Source organism: Adiantum capillus-veneris, chromosome 24 (genome assembly GCF_014529385.1).
Source record: "Adiantum capillus-veneris isolate H3 chromosome 24, ASM1452938v2, whole genome shotgun sequence".
In the NCBI taxonomy this organism is placed as follows: Eukaryota; Viridiplantae; Streptophyta; class Polypodiopsida; order Polypodiales; family Pteridaceae; genus Adiantum; species Adiantum capillus-veneris.
In genome coordinates this window covers 61,005,164-61,026,464 of record NC_140954.1, presented here as the reverse complement: position 1 = coordinate 61,026,464, position 21,301 = coordinate 61,005,164, and the positions used below count along the sequence as shown (strand labels likewise).

Below are 21,301 nucleotides of genomic sequence, written 5' to 3'. Positions count from 1 at the left end.
CAGTTCAGTCATAGAAAGTCTTCTATTAAGCCACATCGTCTTTTTTCTCTGCAAGTCCATTGTTTTGAAACATGCCACAAAGACATGTATAGGCAAGAACCATTGAACTTTAATCCTTCTTGATATCCTACCCGGAGACATAGCTTTAAGGATGTCTTCTTTGATCTTGGATTTGAAGCTTGATATAGTACAAGCATCAGGAGCTTCCCAATCAAGTGAACTGATGGTGGGAACGGGTAACTGATGTAGTTCTCCATATGCACCTTCTCGTGATGGAACCTTGTATTATGCAAAATAGACAAACAAATACATTGTTTTGTAAAAGGAAGGTGGCTTGTCAGCATACATAGCATCTGCAATCCCTTTATGTGTTTCTTTGAACGTCCCACTTAGACTCTCCAACAAGCTGTCATTCCATAGTTGTTGAAGGATGTATATTTGGAATGGAATCAAAAAATGAGAAAAAACAATGGGAGAATGAAAAATTCATTGTATCAAATAGAAGTTTTTTTTCACTTACAGTAAGAATGCAGTATGGGATGTTCTTCCCAGTCTAACACCATATCCTTCGCCATGTACACATATTGAACCTTAGCTAGCCAGCCAATGTCGGTCACTTTGAAAGCAAGAACACGAGCTTTCCAATCGTTTTTACTTTATCACGTTTAGTTCTCTTCACTCTATGTACACCTTTGCATGAAGGAAGCATTGTTACCCAATCATTCACACAAAAAGATATGGGCTTCCAAAGACCATCCTCTCTAACGTTATGAAAGTCACAAGAAGTTATGTTATGTGAAGGGCGACGTGCAAAAGACGCCATGGAAACTCAGAGATTAGAGAAGAAGAAAGAAAATATAGAGACGGAAAGACTTAAACCTCTCACAAAATAGAGAGAGAGTGAAAAAGGTATACGTTTGAAAAAAGTAGGTGATTTGTCATTAATGGCCTTGTTTTGAGAGCCTTCTGACACAGATTTTGTATCTTTTGACAACGCTTTTGTGAAATATAAAATAGAATAAAAGATGAGACTTCATTACTTTGGGCTGCAAATTTAATGAGCTCACTCGCCGAAAGCACCTAAATATAGCAGTTTCAGCCTTATGATCAAGACGTTTAGCCGTTCTTCGTCAAAATAGGACCACCAAAACCCAAAATAGAGGAGACAAGAGTGCCATACTTTTGTATACGTGTCAAATGACAATTGGACTATTCCTTAATCCTTAAATTAACAAACAACCCTCTTTGAGTCATTTTTGGCCCTAATGTATGTTTTTTAACCAAGGATAGGAATCAACATGCAAGTCTCGGAAATCTACCCATATTGGAACCTTGGTGGGTTTCCCCCCCTTTGGGGTTGAAACCATTATACCATTTGAAGAAGCTGAGAGGAGTGTTGTTTATCAACCATTGCCCCTCTGTTATGACCTGTAGCCTTGCATTGTCTGCCTTATCAACAAAAAATAAATATTAATTATTTGGTACGTATTGCATATGATAAGGGAATAGTCACCTACTCTCCCAATAATTGGCGAGCTTGAATGCTTATAGGGAAGGTCTGGGACCATAAAAAGACCAATGACCACTGATTAAACGAGTTGTCTAGATCAACTCTGTCTATGACAATGCCATCAGATGAACTTACTTGGTCTAGGTTAGTATGTTGGGGGGAGAACGCCTCTGGAGCATCTTGCTCTGGACCTTAGGGTGAGCTTAGACCTGCAGGAGGCCCTTCCCTTTTGTCTTCTAACTTTGTTTTCCTTGCTATGGAGGGAGGTTCAATGAGGTTATGAGTGAAATGCCCAGAGAACTGCCTGGCTTGGATTCACCACCCAACCTCCCTTTATATAGCCCCTGGCTACTGAATCCCCTGTTCCACACTGGTAGTCGGCCACTTACTGGCCCAGGTCCGTGACCTCCCCTGGGTATGCCCTTGGCATGACATTACTCCCCCCTTCGAGAAGCGTTTTCATCCTCGAAAACAAGAGTGATGATACACTAATGTTTTCAACAGTGGCATCCTTCATGGATCTAGCTGTTTGCTTGAGTGGAACACGGTTCATTAGGAGGTTCAATGAAACCAAGAGTAACATCTTGATTTTCCATATTGTTGTCCCTTTGTAACCATCTTGTGTTACCAGTTCCTATCCAATCATAGTGTGTAGACTCCATTGAGAACGCACATGAGTATGCGAAACAAGTTATCACAACAAAGATGTACCCGAAAGATGTTCCTATCCAATCATAGTGTGTAGACTCCATTGAGAACGCACATGAGTATGCGAAACAAGTTATCACAACAAAGATGTACCCGAAAGAGTACCACTTTCCATGAAAAGTAACTTGTCGACACAACTCATCAACCAAGTTTAAGTCCTTGACTTGTTCTCAAATTTCATCAGTGAACAACCCCACCATAACTAGTGTTCAAGGTTGAAAAACCAAACTTAAACATGAAGGGACTAAACTGAGTCACAATCATGCTTTACGTTATTGTAAGCAACACCAACTAGAGCGATACATTCTTGCTAATTGGACTGCGCGCTTTGCATATCCTTCAACACAAGAGTACACTTGTAAGTTGTAATCTGCCTATCCTCTTTGGATTCTGACAGTATTAAGATGTGTTTTTCTCCACGGTTTACAGACAATCATCCTAGAGGACTGGTAAACGAGGATCACAATATCATACAACATTGTTGAGGAATCAGCAATGTCCTGAATAACCGTCGTGGTTAACTGGAAAAATCCACAAATACCCAAACCGAGCCATGACCTCTATTGGTGTGACTGGTAGACCCCAAAGTAAACTCATAGAGATACGCGGCACATAGAGTGCAAAATGCTTCATAAGAAACAACTTGGTGAATATGCATGCCATTCCAAATCAGCCTTTGCTAAACACTAGGGCCCATAACACCTAGTGTGCATGCATTTAGCAAAAAACAGATTCGAACCTGTATATCCATAATTATCCTTGCTAATACTAATGGCGAATATGGTGTTCCTGGCACACATTGAAGAGGAGTGTAAATAGTTGCAAAAAGAAACTGAATACTTGCTATTGCAATCATTTGCAAGTCTTGCTGAATGTTTGAACCATAATAGAAGGTGAAACAGTGATCACTTCTAGGTACAAACAATGAAACATTTCCATTAACAACTCATAGCCTTGTTATATGCATAAACAACCATCTGTAATGTTGTTTAGATGCACTTGTACCTTAACAAGTCATTCTAAGTATCCAACAATTTTTGGCCACCAAAATTGCTCCTGACACGTCGTGCTAAAAATGGTCTAGAAAACAGATTTGACCAGCACCTAGGGACTTTGTCGTGACACAAAATTGAAATAGTGGGCACCAGTGTCAGTCCTAGAGACTCATATTCTCCACATGTGGAATATGTCTCATGTAAGGGTGTCTGAAAAAAGAACATCCTTCAAGTACGAGATGTACTTGTGCGTGGAGGTAACTGCAAACACTCTACGACGACAGGAGTGAGAGGGACCCTCATTAGCCTTGCTCCACACTGGCTAAACTAAACTCCTTGAGTTCCTAGACCATGTTGTATCCCATGTGACAACATGTGCCAAATAAACCCTACTGAGTGGGCTATAACCGCATAATGCAGAAACTTATTTTGGATAGCACAACCCAAATTTCTTGGCTCCGACATGACCTTGTCTTTTCTTTGAAGAGCAAGCATAGTTTAGGCATCCTACATAAAAACCAAACCAAAAGAAGCAAAACCAAAACATATGCTTACCTAAATCAGAGTGGAAAGAACCTGCCTTAATTTCCCACTGGCAAAGGCCTAGGAACACTAATTGAAAATTAGTGAAATGCAAGTAGTATTTCACATGTAACCTTGGGTGTTGCCTTTGCAAACCATACCTCTTGGGTAAAATCAGCATTGTCAAAACCCTCGGTTAAACGTTGCATGAAAACTACTCAACTAGAAACCAATAGTATCTTAATTCAACCTAGAAGTTGAAATTATCCACAAGCCCTTGGCAGCTTATGGACTTCTTTCCTTGAAAAAGAAAGTGTGAAGTTCCAAGAATTGACCAGCACACTTAATAAGTGATTTAATAATGACGAGCTGGGTCTTACCCCAAATTGGACTCATATAGACACTCGTAGTGCTAGAGATAAAACAGGATATCCACTGAAGTTGGAATCGTATTCACAACTAGATCTTTTCCGGACCCAAACCCCATAATCTTGGGTTTTTGTGAACATCCGTGCTGTCTAAAATGCGGGCGTCATCTATACACCTTGGAGGTAAGCCCTTACGAGTTTAAGATGTTCAAGAACTCAACTAGATTTTCGCACTCAAAGTGTGTAGTGCTAAAATAATGCCCAAAAAATCATTAATGGCAAGACTCTTGCTTGTCCATTGTAATCGATGGGTACTTAACTGGATAGAAGTGTTCGATCTTGAAATCAATTACTCATAGACTACAAACAAATGGCTCTTAGCCATGCCAAAATAGGTGTCAATGGATGGAGCTTAGCCTTTCCTGTGTTTACAGCCCTACCCGCATAGAAGTTGGAAAGAGAGAGAGAGAGAGAGAGAGAGAATGCTGGGATGAGGAAATCCCCTTATTCTAATGTGTTGTATACCCTTGTCAAATGCTCCAATCCAGACCATGTCTATGTCACAGCTTATGGTATAAGCGTACATCAGTGTAATTGTACCATGCCCTCGTAGAGAGGTACCAAAAGTCACAACTTGACCCACTTACCTTGTATGTGATCGTGACTGTCTGAAAACAACAACAATTGAGCTCATCCTTGACAGAGTAGCTAGTGCTATAGCGGAAGCGTATACAATGATGGAGTGTCATTTGTCCATAACATCGAGCTGAAGTCAATCGAGAACCCCGTGGCACAGAAGAGAAGTAGTGCCTCACATGAAGACAAGCAAAGCACTTTTCTTTGTACAGTTGCTTCGTATGGAGTCTGCCCAAGCACTTTGCTTTGCACAGCACAGAGATCTTTTCCAAAATGAAAAGTAAAACATAGACAAAAACAAACATAACTGGAGAATGACTAACGTTGTCGCCCTGTTGTGGCGAGTTGTCGTGAGTTTTCGGGATAAAAACTCATTTAAATTTGGCTAATAACCATATTTGTTGCATGAGGGAGGTAGTTACGTCCTCTTGTGATTCAAAAACCTATAGACATCTTGGCAAGTTTCCCTAAATTCGTATGCTATTAGCATATTCCCAACTTTGGAAATCGCTATGCCAAGTGTCAAAAGGGAAGCCATGCTTCACATAAGGTATGGAGCCGTTGGACAGGGGGAATAAGGAACACACCCAACACACAAACTATTTGCCTCTCTATAGCCCAGGGATTCCACAGCACCCCTAACCTCTCAAAAAACACCTTCAAATTGGCTTATTTGCACTAACAACTCCGCTTTAGCATACAAAACAACTACCTCACACCTTGCAAAAAACACCCACAACACAAAAAACACCCACACTGCTCAACTCACCCTTCCGAATCACAAGACACTCCTAATCTGCCCTCTTGGTAGCACCTCTCGAGTTGCAGGCAAACCCTCTGCAAGCTATGACCAATACACGAAGAGCGAGAGAAGAGGAGGGGGATGGGGAGAAGCAACACACGAGATTGGGGCAAGTGAGTGGTATTATTGCATAGAGAGTAGCACAACCAATGTATGCAGCTTCAATGGAAAGCTTGGCATCACACAAGCTTCAAGCTTTCACTTACTCACACAGGCAAAAAAGCCAACTGGTCAAAAGACCCCAAAAAATAAACCAAAACCTCCTTTTATAAGGGTGTGCCTAGAAATCTCAAAAAAGAAAAAATGTGGTGTGATTCCATGTCGTGCACTCCATTTGGAGTTCCTTTTAGCATTAACTTGCATTGCCAACACTTGGCCTAGAAATCTTTGGAAAGCTTTGCATGGTGTGCACACTCGCCCTTTGCATCTTCCACTTTGGCCGGCCGGACTTCCCACTTCTTGGCCTTTGAGTATGTTTGGCCTTGCACTTCAACTGCTTGTCGGCACCTCCTTGCAGTGGGACCCCTCCCCTCCAAGGCAATAGCGACGTCGCTATTGCGGGGGGACCTTCCCCTCAAAAATGTTTTGCCGCTTACAAACATGGGCATAGCCTCTTGGCTACCTGCCACGTCATCAACCTCACACAACCACCGCAGTGCCATGCGGCCGCCCAAAATCACCGGCGCCTCCGCCTGCAACGCCACCACAGCAGCGCCCAATGCAGACGCCATAGCTGCGCCCAAGGGGAGCTCGCCTCACTATTCTCCTTGTGTACCAATGAAGGGGCCACGCCCCCCTATAGATATTGCGGCCCTCCGGTTCGACACTGCGCATGTGGGTCCAATACGACGCCACATGGCAGCTCCTGAGAGCTCCAAGCCTCTTGCATTTCACAAAAGTCCCTCCATTTTTTTAAAACACAAAAAATCTTTTGGCCTAACTTTGCCTGGCTCCCATGTACTGCTTCCATTTCCTATTGCCAACCTGTAAAGCCTATCTGATACTCCACTTTCCCGGCTACAACCACACCCTCTGTATCTGCACTTCAATCCCTCGGCATCCTCGAAAAATGGAAAAAACATCTGCAACCCGATCCGGTCAAATGCTCCCAGTTTTCCAACGACCATATCTTCTCGCTCCGGACTCCGTTTGGCGTGCAGTCACTTTCTGCTAGCTCCATATGGTGTACACCTTGCTCTAGAACTTTGGCGAGGCTCAGAAGATGCCAGATGGCACATTCTCCAATGCGGCCAAGTGGGCTCAGACCCGGCCCCCGGAAAAACTTCAAACGACCATATCTTGCAAACCGTGAATCCGATCCACAATCCGAAAAGACGGGTAGGCTCCATGAATTGAGCTCTACACATCTATACCTCAAGCCCCACTTGGACCACCTGTCTCCAGGTGCCCTGTCCGGCAAGAATCTGCAACCCACCAAAGCTTCAAACTTCAATAACTTGGGCTCCGTAGCTCGGTTTGGTGAGCCGTCTGGACCTGTTCCTTCAGCACTTCAAGCTCTTCATTCGTGGACCCAAAGGCTGCACTTTGCATCTCCTTCACCTGCTACCCCAATTAGCTTCTTATGTAGCCTTTCTTGGCCTATAAGCCGCATCATGCATACACTTCCGTTGCTACCTGCTATCCCGTGACCTTCCTGGCTGCTCCAGTCCTTTGCCATGATTTCGCTTACCTGCACACACCTGTCCATGCCACCTTCTAGAGTCGACACACTTTGGCTGCACCACCGTGCTCCGCTGTTGGAGGATCATAATCTAGGTTGACTGCATCAATGGTAGACAACGGGCCTAGGAGCTCTCTCCTAGCATTGCTTGCCAACATCGTGAAAGAATAAGTAGTGATCGGCCCTGCCGAGTACCGTAACCTTACAAACCATAGGCCATGCCTGACTTGGCCGAATGGTGGAATAAACCGTGGCTGTGTAGCCCAACCAGATGATGTTGGCTACACAAGCTTTCCACATGAGCACCATGTACGGAGCCTTGCTCCCTCACAGTATGAATAATAGGTCATCACTCGTCGGCCTTGCCGAATTCCTATTCCCTACAAGGCACAGGCCTTGCCTGTACATGCAGCTTACATGACCAATGTACCTTGGGCATATGGAGACTGGTCCAATCTAATGAATGATGCATTGCCGGTATACCCATATATGACCGTGTGTTCATGTTCAAGGTCAAAACAAAAATGGAAGAAACTTGACCGCGGGCGATCCACCCCTCGTCTATTAGACGCCAGATTGAAAACACATAATTTCAACAATCCATACCTAATGCAACCATAGTACTTGGATTTTAACCGTTAACAGTGTCAAACTCAAATCGGGCAATTTGTCGTCCCTTTGGCTTGAAGAGTGCCAACCTCGTACTAAAAATTTATCGTCGCAATGGCTTGGAGCCTTGCTTCTCGCTACATGCTACACTTGCACTTTGTGCCGCTTCCAAAGGCAACAAGGAGTGGATCAACATCACGTGAGAGATTACGAATCTATGCTTCCATAATCAACCTTTTCGATAACATTGCAAAACAATTAAAATCTCTTTGTTGCTTGCATGCCTTGCATGCTAGGCAACCTTGCCTTGCATCAAACTTGAATCTGTGAAGAGATCTCCATAGAATCCCGATGATCCGTTCGAATGCGCCTTGCTCCCAATTGATGAGATCCCAATCATTAATGTAATACCATCCAAAACCGTTGACTTTGGTTTGCAGCCATGCATGCCTTGCATGCTTTGCCTTGACTGTCCTTGTAGGGTTGGCCATGACGAAGCCCTTGCGTTTTTGTAGGGCTTTTTGTCGAGTGGTAGAATTCTTGCTTAGGGTGCGAGGGATCCCAAGTTCAATACGCTGAATACTGATCGGCGGAGTTGCCCACTTTGATGCCGTGCCTGTTGCTTGCCGGTCGCTCGTAGACCTCATAGCCGAGAATAGGAGGGAAAGTGGAGGGGGGGGGGGGGGGGGGCACGGCTCGTAGGCACCCTCCCTTCTTCTATAAAAATGACCTAATGCCCTTGGCCTTGGGGTGCCCGCCATGTGGAAACAAAGCATGCATGCGACGGCGACGAGCAGCGTGTTGCAGAATAGAGGAGGGAGAGATGCCGCACGGGGCTGGCATCCATTGGAGATGTTGTTGCAGCAGGAGTTTCTCCCCTTGTCCTTGTGACCCCGGAGATGTCGTTCTTGCCTGTTGCCAACACTGTCGACCCATCCCCTCCCCGATTAAGGGTGCTTGCCCACGGTCTTCAAGCTACCTCCCTTCGCCTGCTAAGCGGCCATGCTCGCTTGCTAGGTGCTTTCGGCCCTCCTGTTTGCATGAACATGCAAAAGCATGCCCAAAGCTCATGAGCACCACGCCCTGGTTCCCAAAAATCATGGCTCTGATACCAGTGAAATGGCTGGCTTGGATTCACTGCCCAACCTCCCTTATATAGCCCCTGGCTATTGAATCCCCTGTTCCACATTGCCAGTCGGCCACTTACTAGCCCAGGATTGTGACCTCCCCTGGGTATGCCCTTGGCATGACAATGAGAGAGGTTATGCATTAACAACTACATCATGTGAGAAGAGAGAGAATGGCTTTGTTGAGGCAATTTTGCCAATTTTTTGCGGAGTTAGGAAGCAACAACCGGCAAAGTTAAACTATAGTGTGTGAATGCGCTCTGATAACTTATAAGCTGCACAACAACAGAAATAAAATGTGGAGATTCTCTGTGAGAAAGTTGTGTGTCTAGAGAATATGAGAAGGCATGCATCATAATGATTAATATCATAAAAGCGTGTCCCTTGTCTCCTCTGCACACATTTCTCAATTTTATTCTCCTTTCCTCTTGAGTAGCAGCTAGCATGTTGTCTTGTTTTTTTTGTAGCCTTTTGCGAAATGTTCTGTTGCAAAAAAAAAAAAAAAAAAACTAAATTTCTTGTGTTTCTTCCACGAGAAGTTTTGGTCACAATATTTCCCACATTGTGACTTACCTCAACATCATGAGCTTCTATGAGCGAGGCGCCTCACACCTAGCTAGGTACGATTGGGACAGGGAATCGTCGGCCCGGTGGGGGGTCGGTGGTCCCCTGCCCCCAATCGTACCTAGCTAGGTATGCGGTGCCTCTCGAGCAGAAGCTCATGATGTTATGCATTGTATGAAAAACACTGTGAAAGACTCCGTTTTCTTACAGCAGAAAATTTCTAAATCTTCTTGTCCCACTGGGCCGGCGGTCCCCTGCCCCCAATCGTACCTAGCTAGGTATGCGGTGCCTCTCGAGCAAAAGCTCATGATGTTATGCATTGTATGAAAAACACTGAGAAAGACTCCGTTTTCCTACATGAGAAAATTTCTAAATCTTCTTGTCCCACCAGGACGGCGATCCCCTTCCCCCAATCGTACCTAGCTAGGTATGCGGTGCCTCTCGAGCGGAAGCTCATTATGTTATGCATTGTATGAAAAACACTGAGAAAGACTCCGTTTTCCTACATTAGAAAATTTTTAAATCTTCTTGTGAATTTCCTGGTGCATCAAATTTGTGAGGTTTTGAAAATGCAATTTGGGCAAAATTTGGAGCGTTGTTCTTGTTTTCCGGCACAAAATATTCTCTTTGTCTGATCTTTTTATTCCTCTGAGAAAAACGAATATTAAACTATGGATGTAAGTTAAATACTAATGACAAAAAATTTCAGACAGAGTCAGTGTCCTCAGAGGAAAGGGACGCCACGCGTTGCAATGATGGTATCTTCAGACAGGATGAGTTCAAATTTTTGAAAGCTTTTTGAAGTTTTCTCTGACGTTTTGGAAGTTCGCAACCGGAATCGCATTGAATGAGCCTGACAGGAAGGCCCCTACTTTGCATCTTTCTTGTCATAATGAGTGTACATGAGCCTGCAAAATGCCTTACTACAATTTACATGTATGATGTTTGATGTGATGTGTTTTTTTTTTTTTTTGTGTGGAAAACAGCTCCATTGTGAATTCCAGTCTTCCAGATTCCATTTTCCCAGAACCCAAACCCAATTATGGGACCAACAAATCATGCCTTTGCCCCCTCCTTGTGGCACAACGTGTCGCATGCGGACAGTGTTCGGGAAAAATGTGTCTCAGCTTAATATCGTGCCGTTTTCAATTTCAAAAATGCCGGTTGAGGGCAAGGGGAAAAGGAGAAATTCCACCCCAAAATAGAGAAAAATAGCATAAAAACCCGAAAACCTGACCTATTTTTGTAAAATTTCCTCTTGACAAAATCAAGAAAAGGAATTTTGTACGTTTGGAAAAATGATTTTTCCCGAACACTGCATGCGGATCTTGCTCTCTACTCGGTGAGTTTCGTCGACATATAATCAACATTAAATGCCGCAAATACCATGAAAAGATGTGCAAGCTCCAGAAAAGCCGTCAAATTCTCGCCTCTTTTGTGAGCATTTGACGTGCTCATCGACCAATTTAAATGCAATGAGGGCGACTTGTTGGTTACCTGCATCCCTTGCAAGTTTGTAGGAGGGTAATCCTTTCAAAAGACAAGCATTGTGGAGGCTAGGACATACGAGGCTCGCTTTGTGAGGCCCGTATAACTGTCACTTCTAGTGCATGCAACCTCTACCACTTTGGACTTCCCGTCCCCTTTGCTTCGCAACTAGACTCATTGTTTCTGCCATGATGAGCTCCTCCTATGCTCTGTCCTTTTGGGGGAAGTATCATGGCCCTTCAAGATGCCTTGATTAATGGGGTCATCAGAAACCCTGACCCCTCCCATTCATTGGAGTGAACCTGATGACCCGAAGCCAAAGTTAGGAGCATGTAACTCTCTGCTAGACAAGTTCTTCATAACCAGGAAGTTGTGTATAGACATCAGTGTGAGTGCACAAATGCGGTGCGTGTGCGGGGGGGGAGAGAGAGAGAGAGAGAGAGAGAGAGAGAGAGAGAGAGAGAGAGAGAGAGCATAGAGTGTGGTTGGAGAAACTCACCAAAATGATGCGTGAAAGAGAGCCTCGTATTCTTTTATCTAGTAAACAATAAGGTGTGTACAAGTGATGGACAGCCGGATGCCTCTTGCACGTCCGACTGGGGTAAGAGGCATGCCGGCGTTACCCCAACAATCTCCCACTTAAATGCGAATGTGTTGATAAGTGGTATTATTATAGGACCTAGTAGTATGTACAAGAGGTATAAGCAACCTATACCCACTGGCTATCTCAAAGTCGATGCATGCCATTATATAGGCTCTGGGGGTGTGCAAAAGTGAATATCCTTGCCAGAATCAGCATGCATACCCTGCAGGTATCCTGTAATGTCCTGCACTCTAGGATTCATCATGCTAGTGTGAATCATCTCATGACTAGGAATCCCAACTGCAAACGCTCTCACTGTAGGTGCTATGTCAGGTCTCGACAGTAAGAGGTCGTACATGAGAGTCCCCAAGGTTGATGACAAACGCGTAATCTCTGCTAGCATATATGTAGCAATTACATCACGACCATGTGCGGTGACCTCTGCCAGTCTATCCGCAACAAGTATCTCAACGCTCAATGCATCACCACCAAAACTAGTCACACATTGGAGGCGTCAATCTTGACTCCAGGGTGGTGTCACTTCCTCATCGTCCATAGGGATTGTATCCGCATGTCCAGGTATCACCATATCAGTCTCTAGCATATGAGCATGTCAAAGAACTTTGTATCTCTCATCTCCATGGTTGAAGGTATCTATGTTCTAAGAGGATCAATTTGTTGTGTCTCACTAGAACATGGCAGCTCTTACTCTACATCTACAAGCATGTCGTGCACATCACTCTAGAGCTCATCCAGAAAAGATATTTGGCTAGTCTCTTGCTAGCATGGTCCTATAATGTTATCAAGTCTATTCCGTCTTGCACCTCAGATACATAAATAGGGTAGACAAAGCCAATCATGTCTCCTCTCGCAATGAGTAGCGAACCACAACGCATCTAGAAGAATTTATTTCTAGATAGTACCTGACATCCACTGCCTCTCAAGCATCTCACTAAGATCAATATGCAATCTTAGGAACATAACGCACATGTCGTAGCATGTAAGATGCACCACTAGGTAATGATGGCAAGCATACATCTCTTGCACCCTCTATTTCATATGGTGATCCGTCATCTAGATGCACACAACCAAGGCTTCTACTAGCAAAAGTGCTAAGTCAATCACGACATGATGTGATGTGGAACCCTACTTACTCAACTAGCAACCATCGAGAGCAAGTGGCATCTCTATTAGACATAAAAGCAAGAGGAACACTAGAGATAAATGTGAAATCATTGTCACTAGCATATGAAGCCACCTCTCTAGTCTATGTCAAAACCGTATTTGCATCACACATACATATGTGCCACTGCCTCATGCATCTAAAGCAATGATGCCTAATGTGTCCTGTGTGACCATAGTGCCAACATCTCAAGTGTCTACACAAACGAGACCATTGTCTCACATGAGTCCTCATAGTGGACTCAAAAGTTTCACGCATATCAACTGCCATAATTGAATATCAAAGTGCAAGATCAACTCAACCACTACACAATCATAACTATGGTCAACGGATATGCAACTTGTAGCACAACATAGCTCTACCAAAGAAACACGTAGAGCTGGTAACTTGTGACTACCTATAACGTGTAAGCAGTAGACTCACGATCAAAATATACATCGATCAGAAACAGTGCATAACCCAAACTTGTATCCACAATGAGCATACTCTATCACTCGACCACGTTGTGTAGCTAAGTCAATGGTACCAGATTGTCTTTGTTCTTTAGACCGAGTCCGTTGTTGCTCTTGCTATTGATCTTGACCAGAATGGGTTTGATCCTATTGTGTTGAGTTTGATAACCAAGTTGACTATCCTGGGTACGTGGCTTAGTGCTCGTGTTTGTCTGATTTCTACCAGTTGTTGAACCTAGAAGGGTTTGATCATCATCGGTGTCATTGTCATGATCTACTCCAGTGTCATCTCCTCGCTCCTAGTCATCATCATTGTCTTCCTCATCATCATCAACATCCTGAATCTTTATATTTTCTACCAATACTTGATTTACTAGGGCTCCTATGTATCACGCAGACTTATCTTCAAGATTTGATTTCATTGTTTTCACTTGTAAATCCTCCATATTCAAAGTCTAGTTTCCATCATCATCAACAATATCTACCAGGAACTGATAGATATATTTCTCTTTTATAGCCTCCCTCAGGGTGTTGTGATTGGAAATTAATGATTTTAAAGCAAATTTTCTTTGATCCAATCTCCCTTAGAGCTCCTCATTTGCTTCTTCTATGACCCGCTTTTCCGTCGCTAGTCGTTGGTTGTCATTTTTAAGTGTGAATTTTTTTATGCTCAGAAGCCATTTTCCTTGCATCTTTGTTATGCTCAATGGATAGTTCCAATTTGGTTCTAATTTGTTCCATTTCCCTCTTGGCCTTTTCCAACTCAGTTTTAGTTGCTTGAAGTTCAATCTATAAGGAGATTACAGCCGTTTGTGTGGGCTTCGATCATTTGTCCGATGTCATTCACAATGGTGTTACACCCAGAAATCATGGTGGCTACACATCCATCTATGATGGAATCAACATCAATGTGAGAAGTTTCATATGCAATAAAGAGGGGTTGGATAAGGCATCAATGTCTTATCTACCTGTTAGGCAACCATGCTCCCATGAAGACGTTTCTTCTGGAGCCTTTGTAGTTTGTTTAGTTGAGTCGGTTGTATTCAAGGAGGGGCGACCAAAGATAACTAGGAGTGTGATGTATCTTTGCTCCCAGTGTCAATTGGTGGGGCCTATTCAACTCTAGTAGTATTCTTTTTCTCAATTGAAGGTGGCACTGTTTGAGTCACTTTAGTAGGTTGTCCTGGTGATGTACCTTTGCCCTATCCTCATTAAACACGCTTGGATGGATGCATCTATTTCAATTTTAGCTGGTTTAGAAAAGCAACTTTCTTTTGTTTCTTTTTCAGTGGGATGGTGATGTCACTAGTACCAGCTCCGGTTGTGCCAGTGTCCACTTGTGTTGATGTTCTCTTTGATTTTGTTGTCAATGTAGCCAAATCAGTGGCTTCACCTACAATGTCCTATTCTGTTGGTTATCCTACTACTCATTAAATTGATTGGTGCTAGCCACTTTCCCTGCCGCTATATCTTAGACTTTGTGTGCATTGGGGTGGGATGGGATACAGGTTGTCCAATACAAAAACTACCATACATACCAAGCTTTGAAGACATGTTGGTGTTGGGTCTTCACCTTACTATCTACTAGGTCAAGCTGCTATGTAGCAATGTTGGTGTTGGGTCTTCACCTTACTATCTACTAGGTCAAGCTGCTATGTAGAAATGTGGCCATATTATTTTTTTCTTCAAAATCATTAAGTCCGAGTAGAAAAATTTCAAATAGCTTCTCGACAAACATATGGAGGGTTATTATTTAAGTTGATGGCCTTTGCAATAAACTTGTACATTGGCCCATACTACAAAGCAACCACCACTAGTACTCCCTAAGCTCCCCTTTTCCTTTTCTTGGTAGCCTCAACATCCTCCTTCAAATGCTTGCTAACTTCTTCATATGAACATGGTTTGGCCTTGACATGATATGGAAGCTTGATAACATGGGAGGGAGCTGTTTATGTGGCTCGAACTTCTCTCCCATTGATTTTAGTTGAACCACTATCAAGATCAAATGTGTCGACTACTTCCTAGATGATTCCTACATCAAATTCCATTTGTGTTGCTTCCAACACCACTTCTAAGTCCCACAGCTTTAACAGTCCTCATTCATTGTGGTGGAAGTCATATTTTCCAACTTTATTATGGGGTACTAAACATAGTTGCTGAGTCTAGTCAACCTACTCCTATTTGATGCTTTCTTGCATCTTCTCAGAGAGCTTCTTGATCTTTGCCATAGCTAGGTCCTCTAAATAGTCATGCAAGGAAGACGACTCACATGTGGTTGTGGAGAAAAATATGCACAAAACCCTTGGAGTGTCAAGTTTAGACTCGAATGATGTGGAAATAGAAGGTGAAGGCAAGGGTATGGCACACTCTGGGGGTTGTGTAACGGTGAAGGTATAAAGAGCTCTGCATAGGTGGAGGAGCAAGTCGCGCGATTGCTGGAGAGTAAAGTTCAAGATCATGCATCGTTTGCATAGTGATTCTAAGTCTAAACTAGAATTGATCTTGAAGAGTATTGGTTATAAAAGATCATGTCCTTATTCCTTTACTGGTCTGGTATCATGAAACAAGTCAAGTGGTTCACTTCTCACTTTGACTGTGTTTTTGTACTTGTGTTGTTGGGATCTCATCTGACTTGACATAGTACAATTTGACCTTGGCCCCATTGTAGACCCCGGGCAATAGTAATCCTGATAAGTCTCTTCATCTCACTATACCATTTAAGAATACCCAATCAATCTCATAGGGTCCCGACCATGCTATCTTTGAATTAGGTTTCTTTGGTCCCAACTTCGACTGGAATAGTAGTACCAAATCACCTTTCTTGAGCTCTCTAACCTTAATTTTTATATCATGCTAGTGTTGCCTTCTTTGTTGGACTACCTCTTTTGTTCCAACTTAGCCCGTTCTCTGATCTCATCCGACTTTAACAATTCGTCCAACCTCTATTTCAAATTCTTATTGAAATCCATTCCTTGTTATATTGCCAGCCTAAGGCTATTGAAAACTCCATAGGAACTCCTATCTCTATCCCATATACTATTTTAAAGGGTGTCATTCTAGTAGTGACCTTGTAGACAATCCTATAAGCCCATAATGTTGTCTAGAGTTTTGCATCCATCCCACTGATGTGGATCTTTTTGAACTATTTTAGTGAAGATGGTCATATTTGCACATGATATTTTCATACATGAATATTGTTGATGATCTAACAGTGTTATTAGGTAAGGCCTTAGCTTCCACCCACTTCATGGCATAGTTGTTAGCCATTATGATATACCTATTCTTCCTTGGAATAATCTCCCTGAATGGACCCATGAATTCCAATCCGCATTTCATAAATACTCCCAGTGTCTGCACTAGTGTCAAAGGTGTCATGTCAATTTTTTGTTGGTCTTCCCATATGCTAACAAATGTCACAAGTTTTGTAAAATTATCTAACATTTTCCATCATTGTTTGCCACCAGAGTCCTGTTTACAAATTTTTCTTGTAGGTAATGGCAGTAGAGAAATGTCTACCTACATCTCTAGTATGGGCCTCTGTGATCACTTGCATCCTTCTTCCCATAGGTACACATCTTCTAAGAATTCCATCAATGCCCAGTTTGTAGAGGGCTCCACCAATGATAATGTCATCCTAGTCAGCATGCATATTCCACATTCTATGGAGTCACTCTTGACCTTTGAAGAGTTTCCGTTGACCCTTGGGCAACGATACTTGTGACGATTGAGAGGTGTATCTAGCTATACCAACTAGTATTTAAGTAGCAAGCTCTTGTGTTGGGATTCATTGTGTATCTCTATTAAGCCTAGGGAATTTGGGATGTTTTACCTTAGTGGAATTTGGAATATCAACTTTTGTACTTTTGGGATCTCAAGGGGTGTTCTTGGGAAAGGGCGTTGCTTATTAGTATTCTCCAACTATGTAACTTTCGATGAGTGTCTGTTTGGAAATATGATGGCAGAAGTTATGGTAGAATTAGTCTGTTTCTATTTCTGTGTTCTGTTCCAGTTCCAGTTCCAGTTCCATTCCATTTCCTGTAATTGTCTATTATGAATGTCTGTACCTTAAACACTTGGCGATCACGGTGTATGTGTGACGTAGCATGGACGGATTCAGATTTCTCTTGTGGGGGGGAGTGTTGAAGAGACGGAAGTAGTTACTAAATGAAGGGAAGACGTTCAAAATAGGGAAAGTCTGGGAGTTGGGCTGATTTTCTGAAAGTCATCAAAATTCAGATGTTGCCCTAGAAGAAGCAAAAGAGGACACATATCCAGATTGGACAAGAAGATTTGGATGTACCAAAGGATTATCAAAGAGACAGACAGAAGGAAGAAGTGGAAAACCAGATTTATTATCACAGATTTTGAGGGTCATCAGGAAGAAATTCCGGGGGATCAGTTCCACGAGGGGGGAGTTATGGGAGTCAAGTTCCACTAGGAGGAAGTGCAGGAAGTTGAGTACCACCAGAATCAAGAATCAGATAAGTTTTCAGAATCAGAATTCAAATCAGAATGATTGTTTTGCAGAGTTTGAAGTCAAATTGCGAAATCTGGAATTAGAACTGTTGCAAATGTGGAAGTCAGAAAGCAGCCAAATTTCAAATTAAAGTTCTAGCGGATAAGCGCCATGGGGAGTCAAAAGAAAAAGAGAAAGAAATGCAAGGTATGCATGAGTCGGAAGCATGAAGTGGAGGATTGCCCATGTGCAGTTGATGAGTGTTCAGAGGGAGATGCATGTAGGAAGTGGTGTATGGTGAATTTGTGTTCAAAACTTCAAAAATTTAGCCAAAGAATGCATAACGCATCAGTTGATGGGACACAGGTAGCATGGGATAAGTTGGAAGATTTTGAGGATGACTTAGAGAGGGCATATGAGTGGTTGACTAATCATAAAGGAAAGAGGAGGACATCATGTTCCAGCAGGAAGGAGGTGAGAAAATTGCAGGAAGCATGTGAGAGATTGAAGGATGCATATGCGGCTGAGTATGAAGATGAATTAAGTGATGATGATAACGGATGGGTTGGCTTGGAGATGGACATCCATCATGTGGGGATACCAAAGGTGGAGGAGAAGGAGGTGCAAAAGGAGGTTGGCCAAGAGAGCCTAAAACTGCCCCTAGATACCCCTACCCTACCACTGGAGTGTGCTCATAGAGTGGAGACGGAATATCCATTGCTGATATTGATGTCGATGTTGTCACTTGTCAATGAGATTTATTATTCAGAGGAGAAGCAAATCATACATATTGAGGATGTTGTTCACCGAAATCAAAGACCATTTGAAGAGGCGGAAAATGTGAGGAATGGACAGGTGGATAGTTGGATGAACGGAGAGGTGATGGATAGAGAGAGGAATGAAGAAGAAGAGGTGATTGATTTATTTTTGGGTTCAATTGAGAATGTATGTAGGATTACAAATGAAGAGTCAAAGCAGGAAGAAGTTTCAAAAATCAAATGTACTCAGGAGGAATTTGCAGCAACAACAATGAACAACTCAGTTTTGGAGGAATTGTCACCACGAAGATCCACCGATGGAAATATGCAGTTAGCAAATCTTGTGGAAATTGTATACCAACAATGTACACAGTAGTTTCGATCAAAAAATCAATGGGTGGTAGCTCAGCAAATGCAAGTGGGAAGTCGAAAAGAAGACCATGTGGAGGATCAGCAATATCAGCAGGATAAAAGGCAGCAAGGTAAGGAGGAGCAACATGAGGTCAGGGAACAGAGCCAGGCAGAAACCCTGGTTACCTCTATCCTACCACAGAAGTGTGTCCATGAATCACAGGAGGATTATTCCTTTTCGACTGATCGAAGTGTCATGCTCATTGGGAATTCACATACATTTGAAGAGGACAGTTGTGAGCAGCAAATGGAGGATGTGCATGCTAATGCGTATATCATGGTGGAATTTTGTCATTTCAAGCGGACTTCAAAGCAAATGTTAAAAGAGGATGTCAAAAGAGCCTAGCAACAATTGCAGTAGCAAGGACCAGAAGATGACAGTAGCATAATGGAGGAGATTGAGGATGATAATATTCATATTGGAAGTTGGAGGTGGCATTCCATATTGCGGCAATTTCATATAGATGGATATGAAGAGATATTGAGGGCAAATTTTCAGTTGATAAAGCAAGTCAAATTTTGTAAGATGCCGAATGTGATTCAGACTCAAATTCAGATTTCAATTCAAATTCAGTCTCAATTTTGGATTTGGATTCAACTGCAATTTTGGATGCAAAGACCAATTCAGATGCAAATCTTAATGGAAGCCGTGGAAAGCTTGATGAAGAGGTATGACAATCAGTGTCACAAGGAGATGACATCGATACTCAGTGGGGATTAACAACATCATTTTCTTCTTGGATTGGACAAAATCAGAACAAATATGAAGGAGTTGATAGGGCATTGTTGTATAAGGGACATGAAGAGGAGTATCCCAAGTGTCAGATTTCGGTTCAGATTCATATTCCGAGTGAGATTCAGATTGGAATTCAGATTCAGGCGGAAATGCAGATGCAAATTTAGATATTAAAAGTTCTTGAAATTTCACAGTGGATGTTGCGAAAGGCTAAAGATATTGCAGCAAATGATGAAGTCATCTTTGGAAATGAAAATGGAGCTGAATTTTATCATGGCGATTGTCAAGCCATTTGTCAATTTGGGAGTCAAGCAGATGATGTAAACGTGGAAGTAGAGGATGTTCAGCAGAATGAAGATTTAATGTAAAAGTATGTTCAACATGTAAAGGGATCTGGAATTCGGAATTCGAATGGCAGACTGGATGTTGGAATTTGGACTGTGGGATTGGAAGTCCAGAAAGAGGAAAGCCGGAGGAATGGAATTGGGCAAAAGGGTCAAGGGGTACTCATTAGTGGGGGTACTCACTTTAAGGATAAAAACTTGTTTAATGCTAATGTGACTCATTTAAGGACGAATATTTTTTGGGTGAATCTTGCATGGCGTGCCCGAATCAAGGTGAAAATTCATCATTGTAAGATTAAGGTGGTGAGAAGTGTTGGAGATCACATCCAAGTGTGCAAACATCGCAGTTTACTCACTGTTAAGGAGAAGATGGGCGAAATGTTTTCTAAAAATGTTAAGGAAAAGTTGATGGCAGGGATGACAGGTCTCTTAGTAGCTGATTCGGATGCGGATGCCTTGAAGTAGGAAGTGCTGGAATATGTGCAGGAGATGTAGAATACAGCAAGTAGGCTTTGGAGGGAGCATATGGAAGTGTCGATGGATCGCTTCAAGAATTGGTTTCAGCTAGCAGGAAAGGAGAGTATTAGGAGGGATAATGCGGCATTGAAGATGGAGAATGAGAAACTAGTTGCAGAGATGGAGGAGTTGAAGAATAAAAGCAAGGGAATTGAAGTAAGTGCATGGGGTCTGAGTAAGTGGAAGGCGGAGCTGAGCAGTGGCGTTTTGGAACCAGATCGGAATTTGGTAGGTGGAGTGGAATCGGAAGTGGAAAAGCAGGTGGAATCGGATGTGGAAAAGCAAGCGGATCTGGATTTTGAGACAGATGCAGAAGGAGTTGTTGGGGAGCAGATTACTTGATCAAGGGATTATGGGTCCAGGTCATGGCTCTAGCCATCGGGCTGTGCCAGATGTTAAGCCTAGGGAATTTTGGATGTTTTACCTTAGTGGAATTTGGAATATCAACTTTTGTACTTTTGGGATCTCAAGGGGTGTTCTTGGGAAAGGGCATTGCCTATTAGTATTCCCCAACTATGTAACTGTCGATGAGTGTCTGTTTGGGAATATGATGGCGGAAGTTATGGTGGAATTAGTCTATTTCTATTTCTGTGTTCTGTTGCAGTTCCATTCCGTTTCCTGTAATTGTCTGTTCTGAATGTCTGTACCTTAAACAATCTCTGTAATCTAACTAGTATGACATCAGTCATTAGTGGTATCCTATATTGGGATGCTTTAGGAAATCAATACCTTTCAAGTCAGTGTGTTCCCATGCGAACACATCCTTGTACTTCTCAAACAATACTTTGGCCTTTTCCTTAATCTCTGGCTTTAGATTCTTGTTAATCTTGACCATTTTTGCATTCTCATATG

The 21,301-nt window shown here is 42.7% G+C and overlaps 1 pseudogene; it reads left to right on the top strand.

Moving 5' to 3' along the window:
- Window positions 1-18,413: 18,413 nt before the first annotated feature.
- Window positions 18,414-19,913, top strand: LOC147426454 (uncharacterized; annotated as a pseudogene).
- The last annotated feature ends 1,388 nt before the right edge of the window (window positions 19,914-21,301 follow it).